We start from the raw sequence: 18,639 nt of genomic DNA on the forward strand, positions 1-18,639 counted from the left end.
ATAGCACTTAGGGATATGGTGTAGTTGGGATCTGTCAGTGGTAGGTTAATGGTTGGGCTAGATGATCTTCAAGGTCCTTTCCAACCTAGGTGATTCTGTTCTGTTCTGTTCTGTACTAGGCATACACAGTACTTTGTGTTATTCCTGAACACGGTAAAATTCCATGAATCTTACAGTTTAATTAAAGGAAGATATTAGGTGAGTACTTAAGTTTATTTATTTCTAGGGGGTTTAAGTATACACTTCAATTAGCATATAGGTAAATATGCTACTAAATCATAATCTTGGTTTGTTTGATAAGAATGGCATTATCTGTCCTGTATTAGTCATGCCCAGCTCTCCTTCATCTCACCCCTCTAATATTTGTTCTCTATTTGTCTTGTACTGATTTAGAAACTGTTTCATTTACTTTTAGAAAACAAACCTTTCCATGATACAGATCCCCCACCTAAGCACTATTCCCATGACTAGCTAAAGATAAAACATCAATATCTGTATTTACTGAGGAAGATGCTTCAAGTCTAAAGAGATTTGACCTGAGTTTTTTTATAATTAATGTGATCAGCAGCAATATTAATTTGCAGACATCTTCAGTCTGATGATATCTTTTTGCTGTTGTGGTCAAGATAAAACATGAAACATTAAACATGAACATAAAACATTAAACATAAAACATAGCTCCTCATCTCTCTTTCAAAACCAATCTTAGAAAGTAAACTTTCAACAAAGTTCTTTAGAAGATCCTTCATAGCAATCTGTAATGCAATCTGCAGAGAAACCCCTCCAGTCCTTGCAATTTCATAACCAAGGACTATTACAACAATCCCTAGGGGTGGAGTGGGGACTTACTTTCATTTCCTACTTAGTTTTAATTTGTCCCTTTTGGGTGAAATGAGACAGTATTCAGAGCCTGTCATCACTGTTCTTTATTTTATAGTATGATGACCTGTGTCTGCACAGAAGGCAGCAGAGACCCTTTGAGCCTGACATCAAGGATACAGAGGAAGCCTGTGCTGACATATTCTACCTGGATGATAGAAGCAAGAGAGACAATCAGACAATGACTGAGGACCACAGAAGCACAGCAAGGTGATGGACAAGCTGAAGTATTAAACAAGCTGAAGTATTAAAGTTTTATGAGTATTTGGGGTAGAAATTAAGCTGAGAAGGTACTGTCCATCATTACTTGAGACAGACCTGGTATCATGATTCTGTATTTAACTCCTTTAATTCAGAACTGTACCACCAGAAGGGTAAAGAGTTTGGCTTCTGCTGGTCATGGCAAGACACAACAATGCTCCCTCTGCCAAAGCCCGGGCATTTTGACTCAACAGGGTTTCCAGAGCACTTAGCAGGGAGAGGCAGAGACAAATGTGCAGACATAACCCTTTTCCTGTTATCACACAGTACTAATTTCCACAGGTTACTGGTCTGATTAACAGATAATGACAGTTTCCAATCGTCAGTATAATAGAACTGTTAATTTTGTAAATGCCTTAATACTCTACACATAACCTAATAATTGCAAGAGTAAGAACTCCCTGATTACAATCCAAACTGGGACTATAAAAAAAAGGATATCTTATATCATGTGACCCATTACATTCCCCTTCAGATTTTAAGGATTATTTATATGCCATTTGTGTTACAGTCACATGTGAAGGGCCACCACTGTACCTTCTCTCCACTGCACTACACTGAATCATACAATAAATGGCAGTGTCATGGTATAAACCCGGCTGGCTTTTTGCTAGAGACTCCAGGTAGGGCCATTCTCCCCAGCTGTGGTGTAAAGCACATTTTTAACATCTTGTCCTGCCAAGACTGGCCCAACGGCTGCTGCATTTCCTGTTCAATTTGTTCAAAAGCTCAGAGCCCCGTGTAAAATCATTCTTTTTTCGGGTCACTTGATAGAGAGGGCTTACAGTCTGACTGTAATTTGGAATATGCATTCTCCAGAAAACCACAATGCCTAAGAAAGCTTGTGTTTCCTTTTTGCTAGTTGGTGGGGACATGGCCATTATTTTGTTAATCACATTCGTTGGAATGGATGGTCTTTAAGGTCCCTTCCAACCTAAACCACTCTATGATTCTGTGAATCTGATGACGTCCGTCTTGCCATTTTATTCCTAAAAACTAAATTGCCTGTGCAGGTCTCTCTTCACCTTTGCTTTATGGCAACACCAGCTCTCAGAAGGGTTTGGATTATTTTCTCCCCTTTCTCAAAAACTTCTCCATACGTATTACTCCATACGATGATATTATCAATGTATTGCAGGTATTCCATTTCTTCTTTCCAAGAAGAAAAAATAGCTCTTATCCCAGCTGAAACCACGACAGGCAGTTTTTTCTTTCACAACATTAAGATAGAAAGCATATGCTTGCAAGTATTGCACAAATCACACCATGGCAAACATTTTCAAATGAAAGCCTGAGAAACCAATGGGCTGTACCTCTCAAAGAGCAGGTATATTGCATACGTTATAGGTTTCACCCTGGATCTCTGAGAGGTAGATTTATGATTGCTTGGAATAGGCTAAATTCCCTTTGAGGATGCTGCCACATATTTCTATTTTTTTAAAAACAAGGCAATTTGTTTTCCTACATTTTAGCTCATTCTTGTATCCAAGGGAAAAAAAAAATATACACAAGAAACTCACAAGAAAAAGAGGATGTAGAGGCTAGGATATACAACATAAGAAGATCTGTACAAACACTAAACAGTTAACCTCCCTTGACTTATTTTGCAGTGTGTCTGATGTGTGTACATGGGTGTATGTATATATCCTTTTATTTTCTCATTTGTCTTTCATTATCACTGAGTCTTCCAAAGTATATGTTCTTATATCTGGCTTGTAGGCAGTACCTTGTCTTTCATCTTTATATAACCATTCTCCCCCTCAGTTTTCAACACAGCAGCCTGTTTCTTCCTCTCAGCTCCCACATAGCAATCACCTCCCTTTGCTATATAGATATGCAGTCCCTCAATTCTCAGCTCATAAACTTATTTAACTTTTCTTAAACTTGGGAATATACCTGTTCTGCTTTTGTTTTACTGGGTTCTACTTCTGGGAAGATGTGCTAGGACTCCTTATGCGCCTAAGGGAGAGTAGCAAGTATTTTAAGCTATATTGTCTTATAATAAAAAATCAGATACATTATTTGTTTAGGATATCATCACATAAACTTGCTCTACTTAGAGTTTGAAAGACATACTGCACCTTATTGTTTTAAGTTGGCACACTGTGAAATTAAGTGGGACAGATCAAACATGGGCAGTAATTAGTGCTCTTTAAAACCTGTAATCCCAATTTTCATTTTATCTTGCACATAGCTGTAAGAGAATACGATAGCAGTTTTATATAAGAGCATACATTCCCACCGATAAGACCAGTGACTTTTTACACCCATATTATAATCAGACACAGTCATAATATAAGAACATGCAGCATATGTTTTAAAGGTCTATCTTTACCTTGTTTCTTCTTTTTCTTCACCTAGCTTTCTGTTTGTTTTATCCTTACTCACCCAGAAGCTTTGTTTCTCCTCTCTAATTTGAGAATGAAAAAGCATGAACACCAACAAACTCTGCAGGGAGTTCAGGAAAATCGCTATTACCACTTTGTTTCCTGCAGTTTTCATGGCTTCTTACACAGACAGAACCACAGAAAAGATGCTGAATCTATGGCAATTCTTCCAGCTTTGCACTACGCACTATGTGGCAGTGGGGAAGCTGAAGGACTCGCTATGCATGTCCAGCAACAGTGAAGCAATCTGTGTTTAATGAGAAAGGTGAAAAAAGCGTTTTTTATCCCAGATACTCAAGTATTCATCTTACTATGGAGTTTGGCCTTAATTTGTTTAGGGACAATTCAGTTCCCTTGCAAAATAAAACTGTCAACTTCTAATAGTATTATTTTATCTCATAAGCTTGCCAGAAGTACGTATTTTGCTATAGGTACATTTTTCAAAATTATTCACACAACTGAAAAATAATTATTATTCTGATTTTTTCTTTCTTTCTAATCCATCTTTGCCCTTTCTTTCCATTTCCCTCTTGCTCCCTATTTTCTTTTGAAAATGGAAAGGGGAGAAAACAGAAAACAACAAAACTTGTGGATGTCTTCTGGGTTGAGATACCCACTGTTTGCTGGACTATTTCTGTATCCAGCATTACCAGGGATCGGAAAAAATAGGGAATCCCTGGAAACCACAGTCTAGGAATTACATCTGAGTAGTAGGCAGTAGGGTTATGCTCCTGCATGCTTGTCATGGTTTGACTGGCAGCCAAACACTACGCAGCCACTCGCTCACCCTCCTCCTGCCCAGGGAATGAGGGAAAAAATTGGAGGTATAAAGGGAGACTCGTATGCTGAGATAAAAACCAGTTTAGTAATGCAATAAAATGAAACAATAACAATAATAGAAAGTACAAATGGGTAATGCACAATGCGATTGCTCACTACACCCGCCGACTGCTACCCAGCCTGTTCCTGGCTAGTGATCCCAAAAAAACAAGAACTCCTGGAAGCGAGAGAGAAGCCCCTTCCTTCCTGGCCACCCCTCCTTTATATACTGAGCATGACGTTACATGATATGGAATATTCCATTGGCTAATTTGAGTCTGGTGCTCTGGCTTTGTCCTCTCCCAGCTTCTTGTACACCTACACATGGACAGGACATGGGGAGTTGGAGAGACCATGATCTCTTAGCAACAGCCATAAACATCAGTGTATTGGCATTCTTCTCATACCAAATCCCATACTAAATCCAAAACATAGCACTATTCTAACTACTAAGATGAAAAATTAACTCTATTCCAGCCAAAACCAGGACAATGCTATCTTCCTGTAAACATACCTTCAGCATGCAAGAGGGGAGTGTTGAGTATTCTGTAGTTTCGTTCTGGAATATGAAGTAGCATAAGAAGACAATTTTCCTGCTAAGACTACAGATGTTTGGGGAATATGCTGAGCTGCCCAAGGAACAAGCAGGCATTGCATAAATGGATGTGCCTAGCAGACATTTGACAAGACAGAGGTTTTCTGCACTGGTTTAGCTTTGTTTTCTAAGGATGTGAAACCCAGATAATTCAGTGAGGCTCAATGCAAAATTAGCTCCTCTAAAGTACGGAGCAAGTACTGGCAACCTGAGCACCTACATTTCATTGTCTGAACTTTCAATATGTTTTTGGCAGTGCTGAGGTGGCGAGCATCCATCCTACCCCAGAGGCTCTTCAGACTCGGAGGAGGATCACTGCCAGCCTGCTGTCTTTGGTGAGCAAGTCATATCCATCAGCTGCCTTCTGATCATTTGCCACCACTGGAAACTATAATCAAATTGGACAAGAGGAGAGAGCTCAGGTACGCTGAATTCCTTAAAATGTTATGAAATTAGACAGCTGAGTAGAGAGGAAGGGTATTTGTATCCGTGCTGAGGAAAAGGTTAAGAAGCTCATTCACCACTGAGCATCAAAGAATCAATACAGGCAAGATGTGCTACCGACTGAACTCCATTCGTTCTTGTGCTCTGGGAACAATTTTTTTCAGCATCTGTCTTAAGTGTGAGGGAACTTTCTGCATCTGATGATAAATTGTGTTTAATCCCTTTTACATTATTGGTGACTTTCACCTAGCTAAAGAGATCATCATGGTATTGCACAATGGATTTATCAGTTCTGGATTTATTCCCTTTTGCAGGTTTGATATAGTGTTTTACTTAAAACAAAAAGTACAGGTTCTTTACTAAGACTGCAAATTTAAATAATTCCTGGCTAGTACTTTTCTTTTGCTTTTGAGGCATATTTTTTTTCCACTGTTCCTTGAAACATATTTAAATAGCTCAACTAATATGAAAAACAGGTAAAAATGTTGTAATTCCTCAACAGCTGCTATCAACCAACTTCTGTTGTGTACCAGCTTATATAATCCTCAAATCTAAGATGCTGAAACTGGAACTAATACTCCTCATAACATATGTAAGATATTTTAAATATCAAACCAATAATGCTAAAGGCCATTATATGTAAGTACTTAAGAATAAAGAAAAGTGTTTTTTCTGAAAGATCAGCTGAAAAATTTTACATTGTTTCAATTTTCAAAAAAAGGCTTTAGACCACTGCCAGACAGCTATGCTGACTTTAAGAAGGAAGCTAGAACAGAGGAAATAGTATTCACTTAGTAACTTGAAAGAATCATAGCTAAACCATCTGAAACTAATACATACACAGAATACTGAGGTTGCATGTTTTTCTCTGCTGTGTATAAGAAATAATAATTTATATTAAGTTACTTGCCATCTTAAAATGATTGAGCCTCATGTTTTCTGCATGGTTTAGTACTTTCAAAGTGGGACAAGTAATTATCTCTTACGTAATAAACCATCTGCATGGATATAATTAAACATTTGCTCAGTTGTATTTGATATTAAACCAGAAAAATAATGTGGTTAAGTAGCATTTATCATGAAAAAGATGCCAAAATCAGCTGAAAATCCATCTATAACATCCTGGTTAGTTGCTAAGCTTTTGAAGGGGTCTTGAATAGATCTCAAATGTGATGCTGCATAACTCAGGTTGACATGGTAACATGCATAGTAAGGAAAATCTTAGCTTTATTAGCAACTTCATTTTAATTCCCTCCTCTTTTCATATGTTACCCTCAGTTTCTGGAGTAAATGTATCTTAAGAGTCTGATTATAACTCGTAATTATTTGGCATAATTAAGAAGGTGTGCTAGTCTTTTATTTCATAGGCAGCAAAATAGTAGCAGGTCTATGAGATGAATTCCTAGCAGCATTTTTTAATGACCATGTTAAATTTAGTGCTGTTCTGAGAGAGATTATGTGTATTGCTTAGTTAATGGGATGTTTGCTATATTAGGACTGATCTGGCAGCACTCTGGCAGAGGAAACAGGCACAAAAGAAGAAATTTTCTCAATATAGCTACTCCAACAAGCATAGAAGCCGTTAAGGGTCAATGGCCAGACCCATAGGCCCTGAAGACTCTTGATGAGCAGACAAGACAAGGACCATAGCTTGAGAACACAGGCTAAAAGAATGATAGCAGGGTAAAAAAGAAACCTGTAAGACAGAGGCAAGAGCAAGTTTGCAAGAACAAAACTGACACATAATCAACACTTTTGGGATATTTGTATAAATCTGAGTTTTTATGAGTAATATAAACACATCTTTAGATTGTTTTAAAATAATTCTCTCTAAAAGCTTTATTTCTTCTGCAAAGTAAACCATACTTTGTTTTTAACAAGGATTCACATCTTTATGCATTCCTTAATTATCTTCTTCTGTGCATGAGGGAGCACTACAGATTGGTGTATGGTGTGGGATGTGTCTGGCACCTTATAGCATGTGATTGAGAGGAGGGAGGGAGGGAAGGAAGGAACGGCAGAGCTAGGATATCATCTGAGGAACATGATAGAGCAGGAAAGCAAAGTGCTACGCTGCATGAATGCATGAGGTACGGACAGAGCTAAAGAGGAGAGGCAGGATCTGTTTTACCATGTGACACTTGACAGGCCTACTGGATACAGAGTTGTAAAGGTACTCACTCATCAGACCTTTTGGGTAAGTCATGGATGATATATACAGTATTTCAGCTCCAAGGCTGATTGAGGGATATGAGAACAGCAAGATTCCACAGAGGATAAATAAAGGCAAACTTGGAGTGACCAAAAAAAAACCTTAGCTGAAGCTTCCCCTGCAACCATGTCCTTGGTCACTATTTAAGCCTCAAAATAACTTGCCACTTACAAACATGAGATGTTATCATCACATAAGGCAGCAGTGTTATGGAGTGAGAAATGCGTATTTGTCACCTGGCTTTACAGGGGAACCCTGATTTACCATGGAAATACTGACATCACTGTGAGAGATCTCTGACAAAGGAAATCTAATCAAGGAATTAGAAATACTTGAAAAGAAGCCTGACATATGATATAACAGAAAAAAATCTTCCTCTTCTCTGATAACTGTGTAATTAACAAGATTGAAAAATGGTTGAAACTGGCTTCCATGAGAGCTTCTGGGTCCATGGTAGCTCCACACGTCTACCTGATGTCTGATTTCTTCTAAACTGGCATTCCAGAGCATCAAAAAACCCAGCCATTTTTAAACCGACAAGCAGGTTTTCTGTTGTTCAGATAATTCTAAATGTAATAAGCCTGATAAAATTAAAGTGAGGAGACAAAACAAGAATAATTGTTTGGAGGCAGTTTCCCCGAGGCCTACACCATCCAAAAGGGAAGAGAGAAAAGAGGAATTTTAATGTCACTGTCTACTGCAATATCATCAATTAATTGTTAAGCTTAAAAAATTCTTGTTTTCCACATTGATTTGCTTTACTGAAGCTTCACAAACTTAAAGCATGCATTATTTAAGGTTCTTTATTTTAAAGCTATAAAGAGGTCTAATTCTGTTTATGTAAAACAGCCCTTCATAAATTTTCAAGAGATTTGTTACACTAAACTTTCCTATACTAAAGCAAAATTAATTAGTTCCTCAAAACAGGAGACTGTGAATTCCACTTTCATGGCAAATTAGGTTTTGCTTTGTTACCATCTAAGAGCATGTGGATTAACTTGCTTAATACTACTTTCCTTCCTATAAACAATGGTTTGAATGTAATCTTAAAATTTGTGTTTGAGTTCTTTCTGGATATTAATGGAAACAGCCTCTTTTTATCAAAATTCATGTTTAAGGCCATAAGTGAATATATTTCACACTGACTGCACCTAAACTTTCAAAATGTAACCTCATGTACAAGCAGAAGAAGAGTTATCTGGTCATGCAAAACTGTCAGCTACCCTATTCTCTTCTAGGTCTCATTAGTTTCCCCAAAAAACATAGTTACTGTATAGATAACAATGGCCCTATTTCTTATCAAAGGACTGAGCTGACAATCCACAGAGTTTTAAAATTCAGAAAACATCTATCTACCCCAGCCCACAGCTTTTGCCTTACATTTTCTAATGAGTAATTCTAAATAGCTGCTCTTAAATATATTTAATTCTGTATCATTGCAGATCATTGTCATTTAGACTGGCTGAAGAGTTTTCAAGGTCAAGTTTTTAATGAATTTTGGTGTAATTCTGGTTTGGTGCAGTAGAACTGGAGGTACCTGGAACTGCCTCGAAGGGTAGTGTGTTGGGCAGATTCCAGTTTTGTATTTAGGCTTGTAAAGTATGAGTCCAGTTCTAGGCATTTAAATTCTTTCTTTGGGGGAAGGAGAGAAGACTGTCAGTTATGTTTACTTGCCTTCTCTGTTTACTAGCTGCTTAGTTTATCTCAAAGACAGGCTCTAACTTTCATTCTTTTTCCTCTGTGTATACTGTTTTGGTTATCAGTGCATCCCTGACACAATCCCTAACTACTGTGGGAATATTATACTTTGATCCGATTTTACCTTGAGCCATGTTACCACAAGAGTCACAATACACTTACAGTATCATTGCTAATTAAAACAGTCTGCTCTATCAGACATAAAACTATTTCCGCCTGTATATTTACCTTCATTTTTCTTTAGCAATAAGGCATTTAAGATTGATACCTGTGATCATTTTGTTTGTCTTTTACCTGATGAACCTTACAGCAGTGCACAACCTTATGATGGCTAAGCATAACTGAATTAGCATCAACAGAGATGTTATTAAAGAGTACTTCTCTAGACCTTATATTTTCAATAATTTGGAGATAAACTTATTCGCTGCTCAGCATCTTAAAACAATACTCACTATTTATCTGTGCATACTCACTATTTATCTGGGCACTAATGGTACTAGACAGTCAGGCTGAAATCTTGAAGATTACCACAGTAGTTTGGAGGTTGAATGTCCTCTAAATTAATGAGAATTAGACTTCTAGCCATATTTTAGATAAATCTTTAATTAAATGTCATGAAATCAATTCTACCTGCTGCTGTGCTTAGCCATAGGCTGGTCGAGTGGAAGGACCATCAGCAAAGGAGCCATTTCAGACCACATAAGCAGTAGACCAGGATCCCTCCATAGTACACAACCTGCATGAGGAGAGAAGTGGTAGTCTAGTTAAAGAAACAGCCAGTGCCTTACACCCCTAACCTGCGAACGATCTGTGGCAGAGGATGGCATCCAAATCCTCACTCAGAAAAGATATATGCTGCCCAAAGGGTTTGATTCTGGTTGTTAACAGGTGTGGAACCCAGCAGATGTTGCTTGACAACCTCATATGGCCAGTGCATCACAAAAAATAGCATCTAGAAGGTGAAAAACTACTCTTAATATAGTGAAAATTTGAGACACCTCTCAGGTCACTATTGTTTTCCCACTTCACTTCTCCTCTTTGAATGACCTGAGATTTCCCCCGTTGTTTCCTGTTTTCTGCCCTCAGACATCCTTTAGTGATCTGGGACACACTGGCTGATTACTTTCTTGAGACTGAGCTAAGGTCTGTCCCTCCCTCTCCTCGCAAAATCCTGCCTCAGCTACTGTGATGTTCCAGCCCTCTTCTGACTGGCAAGACCCACATGGCAAAAAAATTATTTGGGGATTTACTTCAAAAGTGCCAATAGTTGGTGTAGAATTTCACCCTCTAAATTCTTTTGGGAAGCAGGCCCTTCTTAAAAATAATGTTTGTAAAAATTGTGTCCCAACCCTAGCTCCTCTAACTTATTTTTAAAACACTGGTAAACAAAACTACCCCATATGTTGTTCTTAGGTTGTTAAAAAAACTGTGTACAGTTTGTGCATTTATATTCATAAAACATTCCAGCTTTCTCTCAAAATGAAAAAGATGGTCCTGAAATCCTCAGTTTAGAGCATGTGAATACTATTGAGATTGACTTGAGGTTATTGTGAACATACATATTCTAAATTATTTAAAATGCTTCTGCCAAAGGTTAGCAGTCAGCAAAGAGTATCAATTTACTTTAATTAGTTTGAACTAAAGACCAGCAAAAATTCAGATCCTGCACTTCAGAATTATTCTAATTCAGCTTCTCGGCAATCTGGAAAGGAGAAAGATTATAGTAACAGTTTACTTGGATATACATCTTGCTATACTACATGACGATGTAGAATATTTTGGAGATGGATAGAGTTGTTTCACAGGTAGTATTTGGCCTGCCACACGGATAGTTCATTTATAATTGGTAATCCCAAATGACAGGGGTTTATGTTCAATTTGTTAACCAATACGGGCAAGCAAATCAAATCAGACAAACAGCTTTTTAAACATGCCCTTAATAATATCTTAGATAATCGTACCTGGAACATATCTGAACAATATCTGAAAGAAAAAGAATTGAGTCATAAGTCTGACGAACCATGCTGGAGGTCTTTTGTTGACTTAGTTAAAATATCCATGGAGTATCAAAAAGTGAAATACCATAATTTTCCAATACAAAACATGTTCACTTTACAATGGGACCTCTTTCCAGTGGACTAACATGTAGAAATAAATTTAAGAGTGTTTTACCCATAGACCAGCATGTATTTATATCTACTGTATGCAAAGAGAGTTAAGTCCTGGTCTATAGCCTGTTTTTAAAAGGATTAATTTCTTGAAGAATTCAGTTATAAGCAAATAAACGAGACAAAAAAGAGTCTTTATCAGTGAATGATTTTACCAGATTCAGAAATCCAGTTGTGCAGTTAGAGAGAATAGTGTCTTTTGTTAAAAATATCCTCACTGAAGAGAAATACAGAAGGACAGATAATACGGCAAAAACTTTTATTTACTTGTTAAGTCTGGACAAGTGAAATATGAACAACAGACAAATGAGAAATCATCAGTGAGAAATTTTACAGCCAGAAATACTAAGGACAAAGAGGAATTAAAAAAAAAATATTGTGGACAAAATTAATCCTAGAAAAGTCATAGGTCTGTTATTAGAAATGAACAGTTGAAATTGTCAATAACAGATAGAAGTATTCAATGAATATTTCTGCATAATGGAGTCTCATCCCAGCCATGAATGCCATATGTTTTTGCCTAAAATAAGATGGCAAATGATTTTTAATACACGGGTAGTTTAACCCTAAAAAGAATTTATTTACGGGGCTGCCTGAAGGATTAATGTTGCTATTCAAGAAATTAAAGAATAGTAAGGAAGTATTAAAAGCCTGGATAAAGCCAGGGTTACATTTGGACAACATAAAAATATATATAAAAATATTATATAATTCTAGCTATCCTGGAATCAGTAGCAGGTAAAAGAACTGAAGGCCTGATAGGTGATGTAATCAATACAGAAAATGATTGTGTAATTAGTGCCAGTGAGCATGTCAAATTGGGTAGCTTTCTGGGTGAGATTGCCGAATATGATTGATAAAGGTGACTGCATCGACATGTGCTTCTGTAAAGCAACAGACATACAGCAGTACATCAATCTAATTAAGTGATAAGCGTTACACAAAATCAGTGTAACACATAGCAATTAATTAAAAAACGGCTAAATGACAGATCTCCAAAAACAACTATAAACAGCTAATCATTATCCCTTGGGTAGTTCTTGAGGAATTCGTAGAGTTCTGTCATTTTTCATGAGCGAGTTTTTCCCAGCGCGTCTCTGGTGCGTGGCGCCAGGGCTGGGTCGCCCCACCCAGGCCTCTGCAGTGCCCAGCTGGCTGGTGCAGCTCCAGCTGCTCAGAGCCCTGCTGGGAGCTGGCACAGGCTGTTTGCTGAAAGGGGCACACGCCACCACTCTCGCACCAGTTCCGTGGCCTGGTTTGGCACCCTGAGAGCTGCCGGCCTCTCTGACACAAAGTGGAGTGAGCTCTAAACACACCCCTGACACCACTGCCTTGGGGGATAGAGCCCCACATGTTAGAAAACGCTGTCCTCTGCTACTCCATAAATTTATGAGTGATCTGCAGAAATACTTAACAGCATTAATGGTAAAATTTGCAGATGACATAAAATGCATAAAGCACTAAATAATGCAAAGAAAAGACAGTATTTCTGTGGGGAAATTGACATCCTTTAGTAAGCCAGGATCATTTGAACATGCTTTTTGAGACAGCTGAATGCAAGGTCATTCAGCAGGAACAAAGAATGTAGGTCACGTTTAGAAGACTGGAGACTGTGTCCTGGAAAGCAGTGACTCTGAAAAGGATTTAGGGGTCACAGTGGTTAGCCAACTAAAGAGAAGCTCCCAGAACAATGTTCCAAGGCATTTGGTACAGCCTTCAGATACGGGAGCATTGGGTAGTGCCATAACTGTATCCAATTCTACTGCACACTTTTGACAAAGGTGCTTAAAAATTATAAATGTTCAGAACAGCACTGTTGGAATACTGTTAGATCTGAAAAACCTGATTAACAATAACAGAGATGAGAAGTCCAAGTTACTTACTTTATCCAAACTGGGATTAAGAAGTGACTGTATTGTGGTTTATAAAGATGTGTTACAAAGGGATCAGGAAACACACAATATTCTGAAGTCTGTCCAACGAGGAAAGACAATTTTGCATTAGTAAAACAGTATGCCGTTTTACACGGTGACTATATAACTGTTGAAACAATTCACGCAAGCTTTGTTTCTATTTAGAATTGCATTGTTTTAATTTGAGGACAAATACATGAAAAAGGTGAAGGAAAAGCATCTTTTAAAGTGCTTTAAAAAGAAAGGCACGGCAAGCATGCATGACAGGCAAGCAGATTGTACAGTATTGTGTTGTGTCTTCATGTTAAATACAAAACTCTAAATGAGCAAAATAACACATTTTAAATGATACTTTCTTATTGGGTTTATGTTGTATTGTGTAGTATTATGTTGTATTCTTTTGACTTTTTTTTTAACATAATCAGAGTGAAGGTCTTTCTTGAATATCTGTGAAACATTTTGCACACTTAGGCTAGACATAAATAATACATGTCAGAGAGATGTAAACACCAATGGGAGAAATAAATTATGTACGTGAACACAGGGCACTATAGCTAAAGTAATGAGCTGAAACATAAGAAACTTCCATTAACCTGATCGTCAGAAGAAAATTCCTTACAATTGGAGGAATTCAACTTTGAAGAGATGTCTCCTTTGGGAATTAGAAGCCCCATTACATTTAAAATGAACTGGACAAAACAGCACTGAAGAATGCTAAAGAACAATCCTTTGTCAGGACCATAATAGTCTTTTCTATCTCTAAGCTTTGTGATCTCCTGTTTTTTCTTATCATTTAAGACTGTCATGAATATTTTATTTGATTGTTGACCTACAAAAGAAGTGGTTTAAATAGAATTTTATTGAAAGATTACCAGAATTCTTCTAAAATTAGTTTCCATTCTCCTGTCAAGTATACCAACATTACCAATATCGCCGTATTATCTGTTAGGTCTAAACACAGACCAAGAGATTTGCAGAAACAATAGACTAAAAAGCAACATGGCTGGTGAAATACTCAGTGTGGAGGTGCTCAATTTTTAGGAACTCGAATCTGAAAAATGACAATCTTTAGCAAAGTGCCTCAGCACCCCATTGACCATAGGGGAAGAATCAAGTGCCTTAGAACAAGATCCACGAAAGCTAAGCTAGGTGCTAAGAGCGTGCTGAGGACAGAGCTGTATATTGAATTATGAATCTTCAATGTTCGGGTATTTTAATGCTATTACTCCTTTGAGCAGAGGTTTTCCTGAAGGTTTCAGGTGTTTGTTTCTCTTTCAAAAACTAACGAAAGAAGTGTAGCCGCCAGAAGACTCCTGTCTCTGCTCTGTACTTCGTGATTAAAAACCTCCTCCAGGATGATGAAGACAGCAACAATTAATTTTTCTCCTTTAGGGAATCTCCCGCCTTCTAAGACCCTATCTGTGGATGATTCTAGGGGAATAGAAAAGGACTGTTCCATTCCCTTCTTCTTTTGAGCCTCTTACAGGTTTTGTAGACTGAAGGCTTCGTTTGCCTTCAAACAGATTAAGCAGGAGCCTCTATTCTGATTAGAAGTCTATCACTGGGAGCAGGGCACCATGGGCTTAAGTCCCTGCTCCAGTGATTGTTTCTGGATTTATGGATATAAAACACATAAACGGTCCGTAATACAGACACACAAAGCCATCTTTTGTCCTTCCCAAATGAGTGCCATAACCACGAGGTTACAGACTAATTCCTTCTCTCTGATCTAATGCATTTTTAATTCTTTCAGAGTATGAAGTGAAGCAGCTTCAACAGAAGGGATGGGCTGTGTTTTCTTCCCTTCTACGTCCCCCTGGACTGCGGGCTGTTTGCCTGACAAGTAGAAGAGAGTTGAAGTCTTTGTTGCACAAAGGAAAGCAAACCACGTGCTTCACCTCGAGAATGTTTTAACCACTGAGATTTTTATATTAAAATGAACAGTAACCAAGCCTTTGAGAAGAAAGCATCAGTTCATGCTGAATTTTTGTGTGGAGGTTGACCTAGCAAATGCAGTCTAAGACCTGAGGGGCTTGGGCATAGGAGGAGCGAGTCAGACGAAGCCTGAGACGCTTTTGGGCAAATACATCTTCTGGGAAATTTAAGCATAAAAACTACAGCATCTCTGGAGGTTAGTGACCTCCAAGGTGAGCTGTAACTAAGCCAGTGGTGTGAGGAGGCCTGGCTCCAGATTTACTACCTAAATTCCATGTCAATCCCACCTTCAGCACCCAAGCCCAGTCATAGGGCTCTGGGGACCGGGTGGGCTTTCAGTACTTCGGGACCAGGCAAACCTCACAGAAATGCCAAGCGACACATTTGGTAAAAATACATCTAAAGGCGTTTTCTGGACTCCGGGCCAGGGCCTCGTAGGGCCAACTGCTGTCCCCCGCCAGGCACGGCCCTGCCCCGCGCAGTCAGGCCCCGTGCGGCACATCTCAGCGGCCGGGGCTCTCCGGGGCGGCGGGAGGCGGCGGGCGGGCAGCCGCTCGCGGTGCGGCCAGAAATTACCTCAGGGGGAGCCCGCTGGGAGCGTAACCGACCGTCCCAGCGCGGCCTCCCCCGCCCGGGGCTGACGGCGGGGCGCAGGCGGGCGGCGGCTCCGCTCGCCCCCCCCGCTCCGCGGCAGGGCGCGCTGCCGGGGGCGGCTCCGGCGGTCGCCCCGCAGCGCCCGGGGAAGAGCGGGCCCGCAGAGGGAGAACGAGAGGGGGAGACGGCGGCGGCGCCGCCCTCTGGAGAGAGCGCCAGGGAGAGGCTGGTGTGAAGAGCCGCATTTCAATGAGGGCCGGGCTAATGCAAATCACTGCAATCGGCAGCAGCGGCGGCGGCAGAAGAAAGGCGAAGCAGCTGCAGCCCGGGCTCCCCAGCAGCGCGCTCCAGCCAGGGGAGGCGTAACAAAGGCAGCGGCGCCGCTTTCTGCGGCAACTCCTGCGCTTAAAGCCGGGTGGTCGCCGGGGGGGGGGGAGGGGGGAGCTGCCCCTCTTTGGCCGCTTCCCGTTCCGAGCCGCCGTTTTCCCTCCGCGCCCCGCCGGCAGGTCTGAGGGAGGAGGTTGGTCGCCAGGCTGCGGACAACAGGTAAGGGCCGGGGCCGGGGATGGGTCCGTCCGTCTCCCGCGCGGGGGCTGCGGCGCGCGGGGCCGCCGGGGCGCGGCCGCGGTGCACCTGTGCCCATGTGCCCATTGTGTGGGGCGGCGGCGGCTCCGCCGAGCGCCCGCGGCGCCTTCCCCGGGCGGCTGCGGCCGCCGGTGGCGTGGGCCGGGGTGTGTGCCCGGCCGCGGGAGCGTGGGGCGCCCCGGCAGCCCGGGGGAGCGCGCGAGGTGCTTCCCCCTGCGCCCGGGGGCGAGTGCGCCTCGGTTTTGTCACCGTGCGGTTCGCGCTGCGCCGCCCGCCCGCCCGCAGCGGGGCTCAGGTGCTTGATGCCGCTTGCAGCGGGGCTGGTCCTGTTTCAAGCACGTTTCCCCTACCCCCAGCAGCATAAACCCTCTTTTTTCTTGGAGCCGCTGCCGCATGTACCCACGTTTCCCCCCCGCCCCCCGCCATGACTAGTAGTCAGTCTGCTGCTTAGTCTCTGAATGATCTTCGCCGGGTCCTAGTCACATCGCTGCATGATGTATTCTTTTTTTATGTCAGCATGTATGATTGTTTTATGTAATTGCTCACCCACACCTGCATTATAAATAATTCTTTAGCAGATGTATAGGGTGTGAAGTGTTGGGCATGGTGGTTTTCCAGGGGTGTGTCCTTTCATTTTTCTGTATCTGTATGGATATGGATATATATTTATACACACAGGGAAATGTCTGATCAGATCAAATCGTTTAGGATTTCTTTGTCTGCTCTGACCTTGTGGTTTGAACATGCTTTTCTGTAAATAGCAGGACTGTGGTGTTCAAGGGGAGCTCTATTTCTGTTTTAAAGGGCGTGATTGGGAATTACAGCCGTTATTGATTAAAGCGTAAGTGTGCGGAAGAAAGGGCAGTGACTCGCAATTCTTCCTCCCCCCATCCAAAATTGGTAAAGCTGAAAGTATCTTAAAAAAGTATATCTTCATGTAAACTTGCTTTTCTTTTTTTGTGTGTGCGTTTGAGATGGTTTGAGCAAATGGAACAGCAGACCTAAGAAAAATCCATTTGTCTTGATACAGGCATTGCTTTTGAGATACAGTTTCTGAATTGTGAGTTCTGGGATTGTTTAAATCTGAATAACAGGTTCTAATTGGAATCAGAAACGAAGTAAAACAACTGGCATAATTTTTTTAACATGGAAACGGTGGTGGTGTAATCTTGATCCTAAGCTGTGGCCACTAGGTGATATTTTGTATTTAACCTATAAAGAAGTGTCAGTGAAATGTCACAGCAAATGTTCTTTCAATTGAAGTGAGGGGGGTGTGTGTGTATTTATGCTGAGGAGGAAAACGTAGATTAGTCTTTTATGTGTGTGTGTTTATATATGTGTACACGCACACAGATACTGCACCATAGGTACCTTTTAAAGTATTTACAAATATAAATCTTGCATATATACATAAGCACATGATACTGTGCCAATGTAACAAAACAAGTTGTGGCTGTAACTGAAGCAGGGTAAATAATTTCCACCAAGGCCCTGCAATGGCAGTGCTTAGCCTTAGGTGCTTGTTCTAGTCAAGCACGTGAATTGCTCTGAGGAGTTGTTGAGCACATCCCCTACAGCTTTGCAGCATCAGGGTCTAGCTGTATAATTATTGGTTTAATACAAACTCCTGTAAACTAAAGAGCATCCATAAGTCTTTCTGTATTTCCTCCTACTGTTTTACAGCTGGTCTGAATATATTTTTTTTTCTTAATGGTCACACAATTATGAGTGGTTGAAACAAAGCTTCTGCTTGCTAGTTTTTTTTTCTTTCTATTGGAAATCAATAAGAGAGACCACTTCTAAATTAGATCTGTGTATGTGTGCTATAAATAAACTTACTGTGCTTTGCTGTTCTGGAGACAGCTGCAAACCTAGGTGGCTCCTAAATTAAAAGAAGTGTGTTTTCAACATAATGACCTTTTGATCATTGTTTGGTTTTTTTGTATTTTTGTTTCTTTTATTTGAGAAGATTAGTGAGCAATTTGTTGTATTTACTCTTGTGTTGGTCACAGAAAGGAACAGAAGTATCTACCTCCTTGATTATATTTCAGAACACGAGAACTTCCAATTATGTGAACTATATTGAGAAACGGATCATTTTGGCCAGAGCTGATGGGTTTTTGTCACTGTCAAGTATGGGAGACACCAA

The 18,639-nt window shown here is 40.4% G+C and overlaps 1 protein-coding gene across 3 annotated transcripts in view; it reads left to right on the forward strand.

Annotated features, from left to right (window-relative positions):
* Positions 1 to 15,983: 15,983 nt before the first annotated feature.
* DCLK1 (doublecortin like kinase 1) overlaps positions 15,984 to 18,639 on the forward strand; it is a 257,889-nt gene continuing 255,233 nt past the window's right edge. For 2 of the 3 annotated variants that reach the window (XM_074815834.1, XM_074815833.1), the window contains exon 1: positions 15,986 to 16,451. The gene's annotated coding sequence lies outside the window, so the exon portion shown is untranslated. Of the gene's footprint in view, positions 16,452 to 18,639 lie in introns of all 3 variants that reach the window. The other variant, XM_074815837.1, reaches the window with a different exon arrangement.

Source organism: Strix aluco, chromosome 2, assembly GCF_031877795.1.
Source record: "Strix aluco isolate bStrAlu1 chromosome 2, bStrAlu1.hap1, whole genome shotgun sequence".
Lineage (NCBI taxonomy): Eukaryota > Metazoa > Chordata > Aves > Strigiformes > Strigidae > Strix > Strix aluco.